This window comes from Lithobates pipiens, unplaced genomic scaffold, assembly GCF_037356315.1.
Source record: "Lithobates pipiens isolate NorthernLeopardFrog02 unplaced genomic scaffold, aLitPip1_a1.2 Scaffold_30, whole genome shotgun sequence".
Lineage (NCBI taxonomy): Eukaryota > Metazoa > Chordata > Amphibia > Anura > Ranidae > Lithobates > Lithobates pipiens.
Window position 1 is genome coordinate 106,583,184 of NW_027507791.1, and position 17,796 is coordinate 106,600,979.

Sequence of the window (17,796 nt, forward strand, 5' to 3'; positions counted from 1 at the left end):
ATGACACTGTTGTAATTTTGCACAGTACCTCTTTCCTATAGTAGCTTCAGGATTGGTAGCGCTGCTGTTCAGGAGTCAGGTGGAACAGCAATCAGCACTGTAGCACTTTGTACTGGATGTGAAGGAGTTTTCGCTATCTACACTTATCACTGCCCATTTGCACACATTTTGTGATAAGTGCATAGTATTTCTGCACTTTTGTCAATTGTACACAAATTCATTTTGCACTTTAAATTTTTTTGCCTATTTTGCACATGGTATTATTGCATTTTTGCACAGTACTGTGTTCAACACATATCCTCATAGCAGCCTCAGGATTGGTAGCCTCGTATTTTCCATCTTAGATTGTGTAATAGGAAGTTGACCAGAGCGCACCATTATATACAATTAATCTTTATAGTGACAGAACACTGACATGGTTGCAGCCTAGTCATTTGGGTGTTTCCTATACATGAATGCTATCCCTACATATTCATTAATATCAGCGCTAAGGTTTCCCTTTACTAATATTCAACTGGAGCATGAAGGCCCCCATTTGCACTAAACTGGAAGCGGTGTGGTGGCCTGGCTCCTGCTCATCATCCAGGATAATGTCGTCCTCGTTCTCCTCCCCCCCATCCACAGACAACAACAGGGATCCCAGAAAGGTTTAAAGCATGCTCTTCTTGCTCTTCCTCATCCGCCCCGGCACCATCCTCTTCTGACTCCTCTTCAGACTCCTGTTGTTGACTTGTCTCAGATGGAGTAGCCACCCCTGGGAATTCATCCAGCATTGCAACTTCCTCATCTTCCTGCTCCTGCTCCTCGATGGCTTGATCAATGACATGACGCAATGCATGCTCTATAAAGTAGGCGTAAGGTACGACGTCACTGATGGCACCATGGCTGCGACTGAACAGTTTGGTGATCTCATCAAATGGCCACATAAGTCTGCATGCGTTGTGCATGAGCAGCCACTGGCGCAGTGAAAAAACCAAGCTCCCCAGAACCTGTCCTGCCACAGAGTTCGTACAGGTAGTCGTTAACTGCACGTTTCTGCTGGAGCAGTCTATCAAGCATATACAAGGTTGAGTTCCATCGCGTTGGGCAGTCACAAATAAGACGTCTGATGGGCAGATTGTGTCGCCACTGAATGTCAGCAAGGCGAGCCATGGCCGTGTAAGATCTTCTGAAATAGGCCGAGATTTTCCATGCCTGCCGCAAGACATCCTGGACCCCAGGGTACTTGACAACGAATCGCTGCACGACCAAGTTCAAGACGTGCGCCATGTATGGCACATGTGTAATTTTGCCCTGTTTCAATGCGCTCAGCAGATTGGCACCGTTGTGCCACACACCACTTTACCTTCTGTCAAATTAAGCGGTGTTAGCCACTGATCTGCCTGTGAACGCAAAGCTGAAAGGAGTGCAGGGCCAGTGTGGCTCTTGGCTTCCAGGCACAACAGACGCAGCACAGCATTGAAACGTCTCACCTGGCATGTCGAATAGGTTCTGGGGATCTTGGGCGGTGCAGCAGAAGAGACGTAGCAGCAGAAAAGGAAGAGTCAGTCGAGGAGGAGAGGGAGGATGGAGTAGGAGGATGGAGTAGGAGGAGGAGAAGAAGAGGCAGGCCTGCATGCAATCCGTGGCGGTAAAACCAAATCTACACAGGTTCCAAGGGTTACATGCTTGACGGCCGTCAGAAGGTTCACCCAGTGGGCAGTAAAAGTTATATACCTTCCCTGCCCGTGTTTGCTAGACCACGTGTCTGTGGTCAGATATCTTGGCACTGTCACTGTGTGCCAGAGATACAGTCACTTGCCGCTGAACATGGCCATATAGTTCTGGGGTGCCCTTGTGTGAGAAATATTTCCTTCCTGGGACCTTCTATTGTGGTGTTTCAATGGCCACAAATTTTCAAAAGGCCTCTGAGTCCACCAGTTTATATGGCAGTAGTTGGTGGGCTATCAGTTCCGACAAGCCAGCAGTCAACCGCTGGGCTTGAACATTTGGCCCACGGAAGCCTACCTTTTTCCAGAAAAACGTGAGGACAGCATGATGGAAGGTGGAGTGGAGGACAAATGTGAGGAGATAGGAGAAGGAGAAGTAGAAGAGGCTGGACGGTGAGAGCCTGGAGTGTGGCTTTGTGGGTTCTGACAGTGTTGCTTCCACTGTGTTCGGTGATGGGAGTTCATGTGCCTTCTTAAGGCGTTTGTCCCTAGGTTGGGCTTACAGCGACATATGCGTTGACTGCAAAGGCTGCAGATGGCAACACTATTATCAGCAGTGGACACGTTAAAAAAAGTCCACACTGCAGAGCCATGTGCCGGCATCCTGGGAGCGCCAGATGTGACTGTACCTGGTTGATGGTACGCTCCTGATACATTAGCAGTCTGGTTTGTACCTCCTGTGCAATATAAGTTCGGCCTGCTTCTCCTCCCTATCTGCTGGTTCATCACTCCCTCTGAATTCCCCTGGGACATGACGTCCATAGACACGTCATCATCGACGTCAGCAACAGCGAGGACCAACCTCCTTGAGCCGATCTGGGTACTGTCGTCAGACTGCTGAGTGGTGGTTGTTGCTACCTCCTCTTCCTGATCCAATGCCAAGAATGGCTGCACATCGGAAGTGTCTTGTGAGGGATCGGAAAATAATTCCTGTGACTCAAGTGGAGGGTATATATGGTGGTAGTGGTGTTGGTGGTAGTGTCTTTGGGGGTGCACACAGCAGGGAGTGAAGAGGGTGCAGATAGAGTGGATAAGGAGGGTGCAGAAGAGGAAGGCTGAGTGAGCCACTCAATCAAGTCCGGTGCGTCCTTTGATGTAATCGAACGCACCTTCTGCAACTTCCCGTGCTCCTGCCCTACCCCTACCACCCCTGCGGAAGGTCCTGCCTCTTCCTCTGCCTGTCATTTTTTAAATGACCCTGTTACAAAAGTCTCTAGAGAAGCGTAGTATATGTGGGAGAAGGTATATAACACCCAGCTTCAATCTGTCATTTTGGGGGGCCTCTGGTCTATCACACCAGTTATAATACTTTTTTCTAATTGCGTTTTTCACTCTTTGCAGTTGTAGTATCGCTGCAGAACCGCTCAGTCAGCAGTCACAATTCTGCACAATACAAATGCACTATAATATGCTTTCTACATTTGAAAGTATATTATACATGTATTACACCCCTATATACTGCACACCAAATAGTACACCTATACCAGTCCTTAAAAGGACTTTTGTGGACCTATTAGTTAGCGATTTGTGTCACTACAGTCTGTCTCTGCTCCACACAGCAACCTCTCCCTACACCGACAAAAGACAGCTGCAGAACCGCTCAGAATTCACAATGCTGCACAATACAAATGCACTATAATATGCTTTCTGTATTTGAAAGTATATTATAAGTGTATTACACCCTATATACTGAACACCATATAGTACACCTATACCAGTCCTTAAAAGGACATTTGTGGACCTATTAGTTAGTGATTTGTGTCACTACAGTCTGTCCCTGCTCCACACAGCAACCTCTCCCTACACCAACAAAAGACAGCTGCAGAACCGCTCAGAGGTCACAATGCTGCACAATGCAAATGCACTATAATATGCTTTCTATATTTGAAAGTATATTATATGTGTATTACACCCCTATATACTGCACACCAAACAATAGTACACCTATACCAGTCCTTAAAAGGACTTTTGTGGACCTAATAGCTAGCGATTTGTGTCACTACAGTCTGTCCCTGCTCCACACAGCAACCTCTTCCTACACTGACAAAAGACAGAATGTGAAATGACAGCCAGATCAGGTCTATTTATAAGGTAGGGGGAATGTCCATGTGCTGAAATGTCTCAATTGGCTGTCCTGTACCACATGATGGATGTGTCATGGGTCAAAGTTCTTCACAATGTAAAAGAATATGGCGGCCGCAAATAGCACCATATGTTCACCGGTTTGGTCAATAGCGAACGTGCAAAGTTCGCCGCGAACCGCAAGGCCATCTCTACTGTGGACCACGGCTGAAGAAGTAGATGGAGAGGCACTGCAAAAATCTCCACCCCCATCACCTCCACAATATACATGGCTAGGGCAAAGGAAGTAGGGTCAGAGGTGGAGCCAATGGGGGCAGCAAAATTGGATTAGAACTCTCCGGTGCTTGGTTCTCTCCGGACTCCCGCTCTCACCGCTGTGCAGAGTTGGAGAAGTTTTGCTCTCTTTGAACTGCTCGAGCTGAGCGAACAATTAAACCTGCAGCACATGAAACACTGAACAGGCCAGAATAATCAACACAGCTTCACTGATTACAATGAGCAACATTCAATTTGCATAACAACAAAACAGCAGCTCCACTGTATACAGTAAGTCAGCACCTATCTACTGTAGGAGGGTACTACAATTTTAATGCAATCATATCAATGCAATCAAACAATATTACATATACTAAAAATTACTGTTCTTACATAAATTTGTGCCTTAATCAAGAAATATTACAATAGGAAAATAGCATTCACTATTTAATACTTCATATAATAACCATTGATCTTCGTTTTATATATTCTAACTTTTCAAAATCTGGAACAAATTAAAATTCTGGAGATCATTATTTGGGGACCCGTCACAGTCACGCAGTTAAACTCTATTGATTCGTTTTATTAGCAGTCTAATGAATTGATATATTTTCTGTATAGCTTTTAAGTTGCAATCTTTCATTTGTTCCTGCCTTCAATTTCTCCATGGTTTAGGAGCTGTTGACATCATTCAAGCATGCAGAACAACGTGTTTCTGTTTGCTGATAATATAGATTCTAGTGACTCAACAAAGTGTATTTTTAACACGGTCAATAATTTCATTAATTGTGTGAGCACATACATTAAGTAGAAAATGAGCTGAGTTGAGGAGGTAAAACTGTTCAAACATCGAAAAAAAAAAACTACAAGAGGGTGATTTTGCAGTGTTTTAATGTAGTTAATATGTACACATATTTCTGTGTAATTTTTATAAAATCTTTCTCTTTTATCAGTTCATACTAAAACCAGTATTGAAATGGTTACAGAGGCATTCATCGAGTACACGACAGGAATAAATAAGAATAAAAGATTGTTCTATAGCAGATTGTTTTACAAATTTGTGCTAAAAAATTAAAACTGCCGTCTAGCTGGTTGATATCAGGCTTACCTGAACAATCTTCTCCACTTTATAGAAATCAGACTTATTCATACCTCCCAACATTGAGAGATGGGAATGAGGGGCACCTACTAACATATGTATGTAGGCATAGGACACACCCCCTGCCACACCCTCTTAAAGGAGAATTAACCAAAGAAAAAGGTTAATTAAATCCCCAAGGCTATTTTTTTTTACCACAACTATTGCTTTATATTTGCTTTTGAAATGTACAAATGCAGCAATTTAGAAATTGGATGAAAGATTTGGCACCGGGGAACACGTTTTGAAAGAAAACAAGTGATTTTTATATACTACAACTATATAGATCAGACCAAAATGAGGGACAAATGAGGGGGGAAGAGGGGCAGAGGGACATTGGTCCAAATCAGGGACAGTCCCTCAAAATCAGGGACAGGTGGGAGCTATGCTTATTTTGTTATTATGCAGGTTCTATTGGCAGGTAATAAGCCACATGTCTGTGTTTGTCCAGAAATTCCTTTTCTGAAATGATTAGGACAGTCATTCAGTGTTCTGGTAAATATAGTTGCAAGAAGAATGTAAGAGTTTGTATTTTTTTAAACTTTGTGTTACATACGTATGACTGTGGGGAAATGCACTTATTGATGTAGTTTGGCAAGGTGAAGATGGGAACTTCCAGACATACAGGGATCCTTTAGCACATGTTGATAATGAAGCAGTGGTGGATTTAGTAAAGGCAAATAGACTGTGCAATTTGTAAAGTGCAGTTGCTCCTGAGCTTAATAAATGAGCAGAAGCTCTGCTGATTTCCATCTCTCAATCATGTGCAAGTAGGGCTGTAGATTTTTTTCTCTGGGGGGCAGGGGGGGGGGGGGGGGTTCAGCAGCAGGTACTACATAAAAGTATTTTTAAACAAAACAAATTGCGCCAAATGTAAGCAATCACATCCTTACAGTACCTGACCGCGAGATTGTGTTTCCACGGGATGCAGCATATTCATAGGAATGTATTGGGGACGGCGAGTAGGAGGAGTGACAGAGCTTGGCACTGGCTCTCACGATGGGGGTCATGGAGGGTCAATATCGCCGATGCCAAGCCACAGTTACACACAATCTAATGGTCAGATACTGTAATTCTGTTTTCTCAGATACTCTTGAAAATTTAACCTGATTTCAGTTTTGCCTTCTTCAAGTTTTTATGAACATTGTCCAGTGAGGTTGGCTATTGTCCAGTCTAAGGCCTGGTACTGGCGGATCAATGTACTAAACACAGTTGGTACGATCTCCTCGCTGTGCTATTGTGTTCTGATAGGAGACTGCCCCCCCCCGAAGACAGTGGTCAGTGCTCTCTGCCATTGGACTGCCTCTCACAGAGTGGTGCACTGTAATAGCCAATCTTACTGGGCAGGTGCAAAGGGCACCATCTTGTGGAAGGAAGCACTCTCACTGATTTTTTTTGTTAACCCAGGATACTAGACAAGAGAAGTGGTACTGTGCAGAGTCCATACATGAGGGGCATGACAGGGAGGCAGTGTTCGGTGGCGCTGCAAAAAAAGTGGGTGTGGACAAACATGGTAGTGATAGTGGGAGGGTCTTAAGGGACATGGTTGAACTAAACCTGGGCTTCCTTGTATCTATAAAATATGCTGATGCTAAGTCTTCCATTTTCCATCTTCAATTGCTGTTGTTTTAGCCTATTAGGCCCTATTAGGCCCTGACTATTTACATGTAGCGATGTGGGATTGTGGGCAGGATCGCTGTGATTTTGTCCACAATTCCAAATCACACTGCAATGCTGGCAAAATGCAGTATGCGTGTTTGTGTTGCACTCCTTTTTAGTGGTACCAAAACAGTGTGGTTTTTGATGCTTGTTGTGCGATAAATCGCTCAACAATCACAGCAAAAAGACATCACATTGTGGTGCCAGTAAAAATGAATAGACCACAAACACGTGCTGCATTTTAACAGAATTGCAGTGTGATTTGGAATCACAGCAATATTCTGCCCATGATCCCAAATCGCTACATGTGCCTAACACAACAGCAATTAAGGAAAACTCAGTCCAGCGCCTCAATCACCAACTTTGCCAGCAGTTGCAACAATCTCAGATACCAGTAGAATGACAGGAAGAAATTCTGAAGCACTGCAGTTCTAAGCTAGCCTGACTAAGGAGAACACAAGGGAAAGAGGAACACACCTAGTGATTTGGTGTGGACTGGGTCAATGGGCAGCAGCAGCAACCAGCAGCACTTCAGAACATCATACACATCCATGTCCACGTGGCAGGCTGGCAGCTAACAGCACCCTTGAGGGTCCAGCTCCTCACCCAAGTGGCACTCAAAGGTGGGAAGCAGCACTGCAAGGAGGCAGAGCCAATTGAAATAGAGAGGACCGGTGGGCTGGTAGGTGCAGTTCACTCCCACTCTGCTCAGTGCTGCCTCCTGTCCTGGTGGCTGCGGCTGGACAAGTCAAGAAGACATGATCTCATTTAAAGGAGCCTGGAGGTGCCAAGGTGCGGGTGTGGAGGCAGGGCAGCGAGAGCCAGGGCCCTCTTTAAAATTAAATGGACCCTGGGCAAACATTTTCAAAATCAGTTTACTGCGGCAGATCAGGCAGCGATTGCTATTGGTAGCCAGAGGTTACAACACAGGTTACGGCTCACTGATTAGTTGCTAGAGGTTACTGCATGTCATTTCTGCTTGCTGATTGGCTGCTAGAGATTACTGCACATTACTGCTCACTGATTGGCAGTGATAGATTACTGCTTATCATTACTGCTCACTGATTGGTTGCTAGAGATTACTGCAGTGTGACAAAATACCAGCCCCCCGGGATGCAGTTTGAAAACTAATTCTGTTGAGCATGCCACAGAGAGTAGTGGACATGACCAGACTGGATATAAGAATAGCCTAAGCCCCATTAACCGTGGAGCAACTTGTGTTAATTCACATCGCATAACAAATCACTCTATTGCTGGCAATGGCCATGTTAAAATGCTGCACTGATTTGAAAAAGTAGTTCCTGCACCACTTTTGGTGATCTCAGGTGTGACTTGCATAGACATCTGTACATGAAGCCGCACAGATGTCTTCCAAGTCACACCCGAAGTCGCGCTCGCAGCTTTGAAGTCGTGCAATTTCAGATACATTTTGTGAACGGGGACTCAAAGGGGATGATTAAACCCCTTTGAGCACCTACCGCTAAATGAACATAGCAGCTGCATCGTTGACTAAACCTTGCCATGACATCAATGCTTGGCTTCATGGTGCCGCAACCCGACATGTCAATTTTCACAAGCGGCGTTGCCATTAAACTTGCCTATTGATGTCACAGTCACCGTAGCCACAAACCAAATGCGAAAATAATCACAGACTGCAGATGGATTACAGGAGATAACCAGAGACTGCGGATGCGACTACAGGAAATGACCAGAAACTGTGGCAGCTACTACAGGAGATAACCAGAGACTACAGATGCAACTACAGGAAATGACCGGAGACTGTGGCTGTGACTACAGGAAATGACCAGAGACTGTGGCTGCGACTACAGGAAATGACCATAGACTTCGGCTGGGACTACAGGAAATGACTGGAGACTGTGGCTGTGACTACAGGAAATGATCAGAGACTGCAGATGCGACTACAGAAACTGACCAGAGACTGCAGCTGCGACTACAGGAAATGACCAGAGACTGCGGATGCGACTACAGGAAATGACCAAAGGCTGCAGCTGTGACTACAAGAACTGACCAGAGACTGCGGCTGCAACTACAGGAAATGACCAGAGACTGCGGATGCGACTACAGGAAATGACCAGAGACTGCGACAGTGACTACAGGAAATAACCAGAGACTTGGACTGCGACATACTACAGGAGATGATCAAGTAGCCATTTTTAAAATTCTAACTTTAAGCAATGCACATACAGGAGGTAAACGACACTGTCAGGGAGCGTTTAGCATAGCAGTGAGTCTACTGTCTACAGGCAGTGTGTATTGGCAGAAAGACCTACCTTGCCAGTAGGCTCACCTTCCGCTCTCAGAGATCTGGGGGCGGGGCTTTCACAGTAGGGGCAGGGCTTTCAGCTGTAGGGGCAGGGCTCTCAGATGTACAGGAAAGCACTCTCAGCGCTCCCTCTCTGCTCTGAGCACATTCAGGCTACATGGAGCTGGGCAGGGCAGGGTCAGAGCGTCAATGGAGCTCCCGACACCCAACCCCTCCCTGCTGACACTAGAGAAGATGAGCAGATGATAACTTTACAACAATAAGACACTTAGAAGAACCCCCCCCCCCCCAACAAAATACAATCTGCTTTGCTTCATATCAAATGAAAAGAGGTTTGGGGCTTTTGTCTCTGAAATAATACACTCCAATTTTTATTTTAGGATTAATGTTGCCTAGTTTCTGGAATGTGCAGTTGTAGTTTTAAAGTGTCTTTGACAATTATTATTATTTTTTTAAGACAATGCAGTGTGAAACAGTTTTGCTACTAACCCCTAAGGAATTAAAGGTTTTAGCTTATTTTTTAAAGAGTTCACTTTCCTATAGCTTTTGGATCTGTGGCTATTACTTCCACTGTTTAAGCGTATTACTGCTGGATATAAAAATTTGTTGTGGCAGCCAAAACTACCTAAAAAATATTTTATTTCAAGTTGTAATGAATCTGATATGGATGCTGCTGTATTTAGGCAAACCAATGTGAAAGTAAAAAAGAAAAAAAAATATAAGTGCAAAATATGTGATGCCAGAATACAATGCCACTGACACATCTGTCTGAATGACGCTGAATGTTCCATAATACTACATACAGCTTAAAGGCATGTCCTAAGCATGTAATATAAACAAAAAATTGATGTAACCCAAAACAAAATGATTAAAGAGGAGCTCCAGCGTCCCCACCAAAAAAATTAAAAGTCAGCAGCTACAAATACTATAGCTGCTGACTTTAATATTCGGACACGTACCTGTCCAGGGATCCCCTGATGTTGGCACCCCAACCGATTTTTCAATCGGCTCTCGGATGATGCTGCCACCATTTGTTGTGAGGGAAACTAGCAGTAAAGCCTTGTGGCTTCACAACCGGTTTCCTGCTGCACATGGTTGAAGCGTGCTGCACTTTGTGAATGGCCCGGCGGCCGTGGAAGGAGGAGCGGGGCTGAACTTACGAGAGACCTTGTGGCGTCAAGAGAAGTGGGGACGGGTACCTGTCAAAAACAGGCATCCACTCCCCCCCCCCCCCCCCCCCCCGAAAGGTGCCAAATGTGGCAGCAGAGGGGGGGAGGAAGCAAACAAGCGGAGCTTTCCCTTTTGGGTGGAGATCCGCTTTAAGCGTCAAAAGGGGCAAAAATAGTACAGTGACAGTGCATATTTTTAGCACTGATCACTTTATTAGTGTCACTGGTTCCTGTAAAGTGTCAAAAGTGTCAGTTAGTGTTGCAATAGCCCAGTCCTGTTATAAGTCACTGATCAATGCCATTACTAGTATATAAAAATTAAAAATCCATACATCTATACCATAGATAACATTGGTGAGTGTAAACCAATGAATATACACTTATTGGGATATTTTTTTCCAAAAAACATGTTGCATAATATATATTGGCCTAAATTTATGAAGAAATTCAATTTTGGATTTTTTTTTTGGATATGTTTTATAGCATAAAGCAATCAGGATGACTGGGGGTTGGGAATTTAAATGAAGCAGGCAGGTGTAAAATATTTACATTTATTGGAAAATCAATGGTAGGTTGCATGAGGGTAATCATGAGTACACCAAGAAGACCAATATATTCCATTCAATGGATAAACATACAGGAATAACAATTGACCACTAAAAATACAAATACAAATATAAATTATCTGTATCTATGCAGTAGCAATGTGCCAAAATGAATCAGAATAACCCCATATGGGTATCACTGGTGGGAGCTGAGGTGGTTAAGGCAGACCAGGACTGGACAAAGATGGTTTCCAAAAAAGGAAATTCCAAAAATTAATAATGGACAGCAGTGACCATATGTGCTAAAAATAAAAGAAAGATTGTAAAACAGGTTGGAAGATCATATTATGTGGTACAAGAGGTCATCTGCCCTAAACTTGGTAAAGGATAGGATAATGAGATGCTAATGAGTGTATAGGTAAAGTTAACTTAGTGAGAGTAGAAAGTTGGAATGATTAGAAAAGTGAAATACATAGAATATTTTAGGAACCCATATCAACCAAAGAGATTAGATTAAATAAAATAGAAGTGCAGCTTAAATCAAATAGTGAAAAAGTGAAGATCAAATTACCTAATAGACACTTCAGTGTTGAGTGATCCACAAAGTGTGCAGATAGAGGGCTGGAACCACCATGTGAGTCAATCTGCCCCAGGAGACTTATAATAGCTAGTCTGCCACACCCACCAACGTCACGCGGGAGCAAGCACTAAGGAGGATAGGCAGCTGCAGCCAGGCGGAACCGCCCCCAAGCAAAACAGTGCCAAATTATTCCTCCACCTGGCTGCTAGATGTAAAAAGTGATGGAAGGCGGCGGCGCCAAAGACATGGCGCAGCGGTTCCAGCACATAAAGCGTGACGTCGATGCATAGTGCTGGGCGGTCCACCCACCCTATAGAGAGGGGAGGAATAGGGATGGAGGTAATTGACCTTACCCGGTCACCGCCTCATTTAAAGTCCCAACGTTCTCTTTTTCTTCTAAATGTTTTATAGCATAAAGTAAAATTTTTTATTTTTTTTCAAAATTGTCTGTCTTTTTTTGTTTATAGTGCAAAAAAATGCAGTGGTGATCAAATACCACCTAAAGAAAGCTCTATTTGTGGGGAAAAATAACATAAATCTTATTTGGGTACAGCGTGGCATGATCGCGCAATTGTCAGTTAAAATAAAAAACAGTGTTGTATTGCAAAAAATGACCTGGTCATGAAGGGGGTTAAATCTTCTGGAGGTCACTGGTCAAGGGGTTATTATTAGTCTGTGTTATCTAATAAGCATGATAGACATTTTACCCAGGAGCCCCTTTGTGTAAAGTAAAATGCAAAAGTGTCAGCATTACATTCCAATCGTGAAACCTGCAGGCTGCAGGCTACAGCCTAACAAAAACCGAGAGAAGAAAATGTAATGACTGTGTTATCTGGTACAACATCTTACAGACATTTTGCTGCAGCAGGCAAGGTATTGGTGTATAGCAGAGGGGCTTTAATGCACTTAGTGGTTTAAAAAAAAAAACTAAAAGTAACTACAACAAAAGAAGGTTATCCATTATTATAAATGCATTTTCTCAGGCAACATAAATGTAACTTTAAGTTCTTGTTCTGGTGAGTCACTTTCGGTAGATAATTAATAACTCCCTCTATGAATTTATTTTTGTCCCTGTGGTTTGTAAAAAGAACATTTCAATTATCGAATAAAGGCTTTTTGTATAAGTAAATTTGCATATTTTTTGCTCACTTTAAACTTGTATTTTGGAGGTGGGCAGTTGGTGTGGCTATTCAGAGATGCAGATACTCAAGAATAGTTCAGAGGAAACAAAGATTTCCCATTACAGTTAAGTGATGTTTGGTAACGAGACTATATGTGGTGTTAGGTTTTGATGAAAATACGCCTACCTTGGCTCATGTGTATCTTAATAGGGCCAGAACAGTGATTTGGCAATATAAGAAATATGAGTGGTAAAAAAAAAAACTGATTTATGAGAGCAGTCTCACAAAACAGTTTTACAAAAGTGATTTATTAAAATAGGAGTCTTTTTAAAAAAGAACAATAACTACAAGTGTCATAGACTTTCAAAAAGGTTCATCTGTACCTTTAAAGAGGAAGTAAACCCTGATGAGTTTACTTCCTCTTTCATTCCCTGCAAAGGTAAAGCATAATGGACTACTATGCATCGCATAGTAGACCATTATGTGTAACTTACCTGACACAGGAGTCAGCGAAGTCACCGCTGTCCCCTGTAGTCCGGCGCATCCATCTTCTCGGTGGGTCTCGCTGCTCCGCGCGCTGTCATTCGGCGAAGCCGCGATGACGTCACTCCCGCGCATGCGCACGGAAGCCACCACGCGCGGCATATTCGCCGCCGACGGTGCCGCGCTCAGTGCGCCTGGTGCTTGTCTTTCGGCAAATATCTCCTAAACCGTGTAGGTTTAGGAGATATTTCTTGGACCTACAGGTAAGCCTTAATCTAGGCTTACCTGTAGGTCAAAGTGTGTTGTAAGGGTTTACAACCACTTTAAGTCTCAAGTGGAGCTACGTATTCCACACATTGAAAAATATTACCTAGCTGCACACCTGTATCACTTAGCCTCTTAGTTCAAATTCTGGTCAAATAATAGATGGACTTAATTTGAGAAGCTCTGGTTTGATCTGATCCATCCCAATTTAATGCTCTGTGGCTCCTTGCTGATACTCCCAAATTTAGAACTCCTGTCCATATACAGTTTACCCAAAACATTTGAAAACAAACTAGAAACAAGTTTCACCTGTTCTCTACAAATTCATCGCTGACCTAATTTTTTACACACTTCTTATTCCTGATACCTTGAAACCATGTAGGTCAACCTGGAGGGCACACAACTTTATTGGGATTTGAACAACTAGCCAACCTCATGCTAGATACTAGGGATGAGCTCGGTGTTCAACTCAAATGCATGTTCGACACGAACATTGGCCATCCGTCTGTTCAGCGAATTCAGAACTTTGTGGACCGTTCGCACCAAATTCGTGTGGCACAAATGGCCCACAATGCACTACGCCATCGCAGGGCATTGCTGGCTCATGATTGGTCAAGCATGCACTGTGACCCCACATGCTTGGACAATCACAGTGCCAACAGCGGGGACAGCCATAACTGGCCACAGGCAGGATGCCTGTGGCCAATTATAGCTCAGGGGGTTTAGTACACGCCCCACACTATATAAGGCCGCTAGCGCGGCGGCCTTGTATAATGTGTTCCAGCATGCAAGATAGGCAGGGACAATGTTCTTTTCTCAGGCATCTGCAGGAGATAAAGTGGGTGTTGTGTGCCTCCAGCACAGTATACACCTGTATCTACCCGTTTTTGCTGGTGTTCTCTAATACAGGCATCTGCAGGAGTTAATGGGTGTTGTGTGCCTCCAGCACAGTATACACCTGTATCTACCCTTTTTTGCTGGTGTTCTCTAATACAGGCATCTGCAGGAGTTAGGGGGTGTTGTGTGCCTCCAGCACAGTATACACCTGTATCTAACCTTTTATGCTGGTATTTTCTAATACAGGCCTCTGCAGGAGTTTAAAGTGGGTGTTGTGTGCCTCCAGCACAGTATACACCTGAAGATTGCTGGTGTTGTCTGTTGCATATCTTGCATATTAGCCTTTAAAATTAGCACTTTTGATTTCGAACGTTCGAGTCCCATAGACTTTAATAGGGTTCTAAAGTTTATACGAATTTTTGGTCTGTTCGAAGGTTCTGGTGCGAACCGAACCGGGGGGTGTTCGGCTCATTCCTACTAGATACCTCCTCCCTTATTCCACTTTTATGGTATAAATCTAAACTCAATAATAGACATGGACTCCAAAAAATTTGTTTTGTTACGTTCCATTTCGTTCCGCACCAAAAGAAAATTGTATTTTGTAATTTGTGTACAAAATTCAATTCGGATTCGTACGAAATACGAGTTTTTGTTAGATTCATAAAATTTTCATTAAAATAACGAAAGTTCGTTGATGAATTTATGATTATGAGGGGCTCCCACCATCCCTGTGCTGTGCTGACTTCCTGGGTTTTTAACCTTTCATTTTGTTAACTTTTCGTAAAAATAACAAAAGTTCGTTATGATGAATTTATCCTTATGAGGGGTTCCCACCATCCCTGTGCTGTGCTGACTTCCTCTGATTGGTGAAAAAAACACCAGTCATGTTTCTGTTAGTTTGGATCTGAAATTCCGAAATTCGTTAATGAAATTTTGTATGAAATTCGTAAGCATAGAAATTCTCGTAGGGTTGACAAAGATCTCACTATTAGCAAACCCCCTCCCCCGCCCCCCCTTGAACAGTTATAATTAATCTTCAGATCTATAAGGTCCTTATGGCTATACCCGGAGACCTATAACCAAAACACCTGTATAAGCAAAACTGGGGACTCATTTAAGGGCAGAAATTTCAGATTTTCATCTTTATATGAGATGTTGTTTGGTCCCAGGCACATAAGAGGTCAATACATAGGACATATAAAGATAATTAACTGGTACTAAACATCAGATTTCCTCCAGGTCATATATCCGTTGATGAGAAACTTATGCTAGTGCAAGTGCAATGTACATATAGAAGGACAAGTGATGAACCTTGGTCAGGTCAGTGAAAAGGTTTAGGCCAACATTAGAATATAATTACAGAAAAAAAGGACAAGGATTCCCTACTATTAGACTTTAAGTATACCAAAATACAGAATTCCTATGTTAAAAAATGGTAGTACAAATTTTATTGAAAACAATGTTAAGAAGAATATGGTTAATATTCATACAGCAGGAACAGTATATAAGGTATACAAGAACAGTACTGTACACTGTCAAAACATAATGGAATGTGATCAAATAGTGATTTGCCCAGTGATAGTCTGCTACAAGCACCCAACACGTTTTAGGATCTCGTCCTTTCATCAGGGGTGTATATAAAGCAGGTCGGACCAAGGAGAGATATACTGTTCAGTATACAATTGATGATAGCCAAAAGATTAAAATACTTGCAGCAGCATCCATCCAATTACCAGGGGGAGGTAAAATAACAGTGCCTGTGAAAAACCTGACAAGGACAACCCAGAATCACAGGCAGGCATTGGGTCGGGAGTCCCGGGGATGATATCTGTAAAGATAGTCAGCACATAGCAGTGCTAGCCAGGGAGAGAGATGGTAATATGCCATGCATACAGGGTCTGGTACCGGAATGAAACCGGGAAACAGCTAAAAGAACGAGATCCTGAAAAGATTTGGATGTTTGTAGGGGACTATCACTGAAGAAATCACTGTTTGAACACATTCCCTTATGTATTGACAGCGTACAGAACTGTTCGTGTATACCTTGTTTTTACTGTTCATGCTGTATGAATATTAGCCATATTCTTAAAATTGTTTTCAATAACATTTGTATTACTATTTTTTTAACATAAGAAGTCCCGTAATGAATCCTTGTATTTTTTTCAATACACATACAGGTACCCTATTCCATATGTCCTGAATGTGCCTGGCTGTATTTACATAATGGCATTGTTGAAAAAAGTGTCCAACTGCCTCTGAACACGCGTTTAACAGCATCTCGTGTGCATGAAACCTAACAGAGCAATCCTCCTTATATAAAGTTTAGAAAGAAAGTTACTCAATTTAAAGTAGAACTATAGACAAAACATATTTTTTTATTTTGGATGAAGTAAGGGAGGGTTATAACCCCTTTAGGGTTTATTTTTGCCATCTTTGTCTCATTGGGAAGATTTAACCTCAATTTCTGTCCCAAAGCCAAAACAGGAAGTAAAAGGAAATCCCTGGAAATTAAAGGAATCTCTTGGGGGGGGACCCCCAGGTCACCAGAACTAATGTCCCCGTTGGACAATTTCCTCTTTATTACTTTTCTGGGGACAATCCAAAAGTTGAGATTTTCTTTTACTTTCACTTTCAGAGATAACACTAAACAGGACAAATAGACCAGGCTAATCTATCTAATGGGGACACATACAGCAATAAAATCTGATAGGTGTTCTAATTCCTTTCCACTCTATCCAAAACTATAAAAACGTTTTGCCTTTAGTTATACTTCAAATCCTAGCTTCTGTGTCCTGATACTGTGATGTCACTAGCTTTCTGGTGGGATCTTGGGAAACCTCAGCACCCTTAATTTCAGGAAAATGCAGTTCTGTGCAGTCCTGCTATCCTACTATGCAGTGTGTAATAGAAAGAAATAATAATCAGATCAAGTACATACACTAGCACCAAATGCATTTCATGTTTTATAATGATTGCAAATCTGGTTTTAATTTGTTTTAAATTATAGAGTTCAGTTTAATTTGTGTACCAAAAGATGTTCCCAATATCACAATAAATAGAGTACATACTTAAAGTGTTACTAAGGTCAGATTTTTCTTCAATTAAAATAACAAACATGTTATACTTACTTGCAGTGGCTCGATCCTCCTCTTCTGGGGTCCCAGGCGGTGATCTTGGCTCCTCCACTTCTTTTTAAGTCCACCACAGCCAGCCTCTTGCTATGGGGACAAACATAATCTGTGCGATCCCAACCTATGTGTCTATGGAGCCGCATTCCATAGACTAACACAGAGGGACTTAGGCCTCCCCCCCCCCCCCAACTTCCTCTTCACTGCATTTGATTGACAGCAGCAAGAGCCAATGGCCAAGGGAAGTGGAAAACATTTTTTACCTTCCTTCCTTATGTGTTGTACATGCAACATACAACTATTGTCAATTAAACATTGTTAACATACTGCTTGCCTGTTTTGTAGTCATGTATTTTACACATCAATTCCCCAATGCTCTGTCATATATTGCACAAATAGCCTTCACAGCTGTCATATATTACTCTATCACTCAAATATATGATGTAACTAGTAATTTATGCAATTGTTTGCTATACATTAGCAGATAATATCCCCAACAGTTAGCCACAGGTTACAGAGCGCCCCTAAAGCCCCATACACAC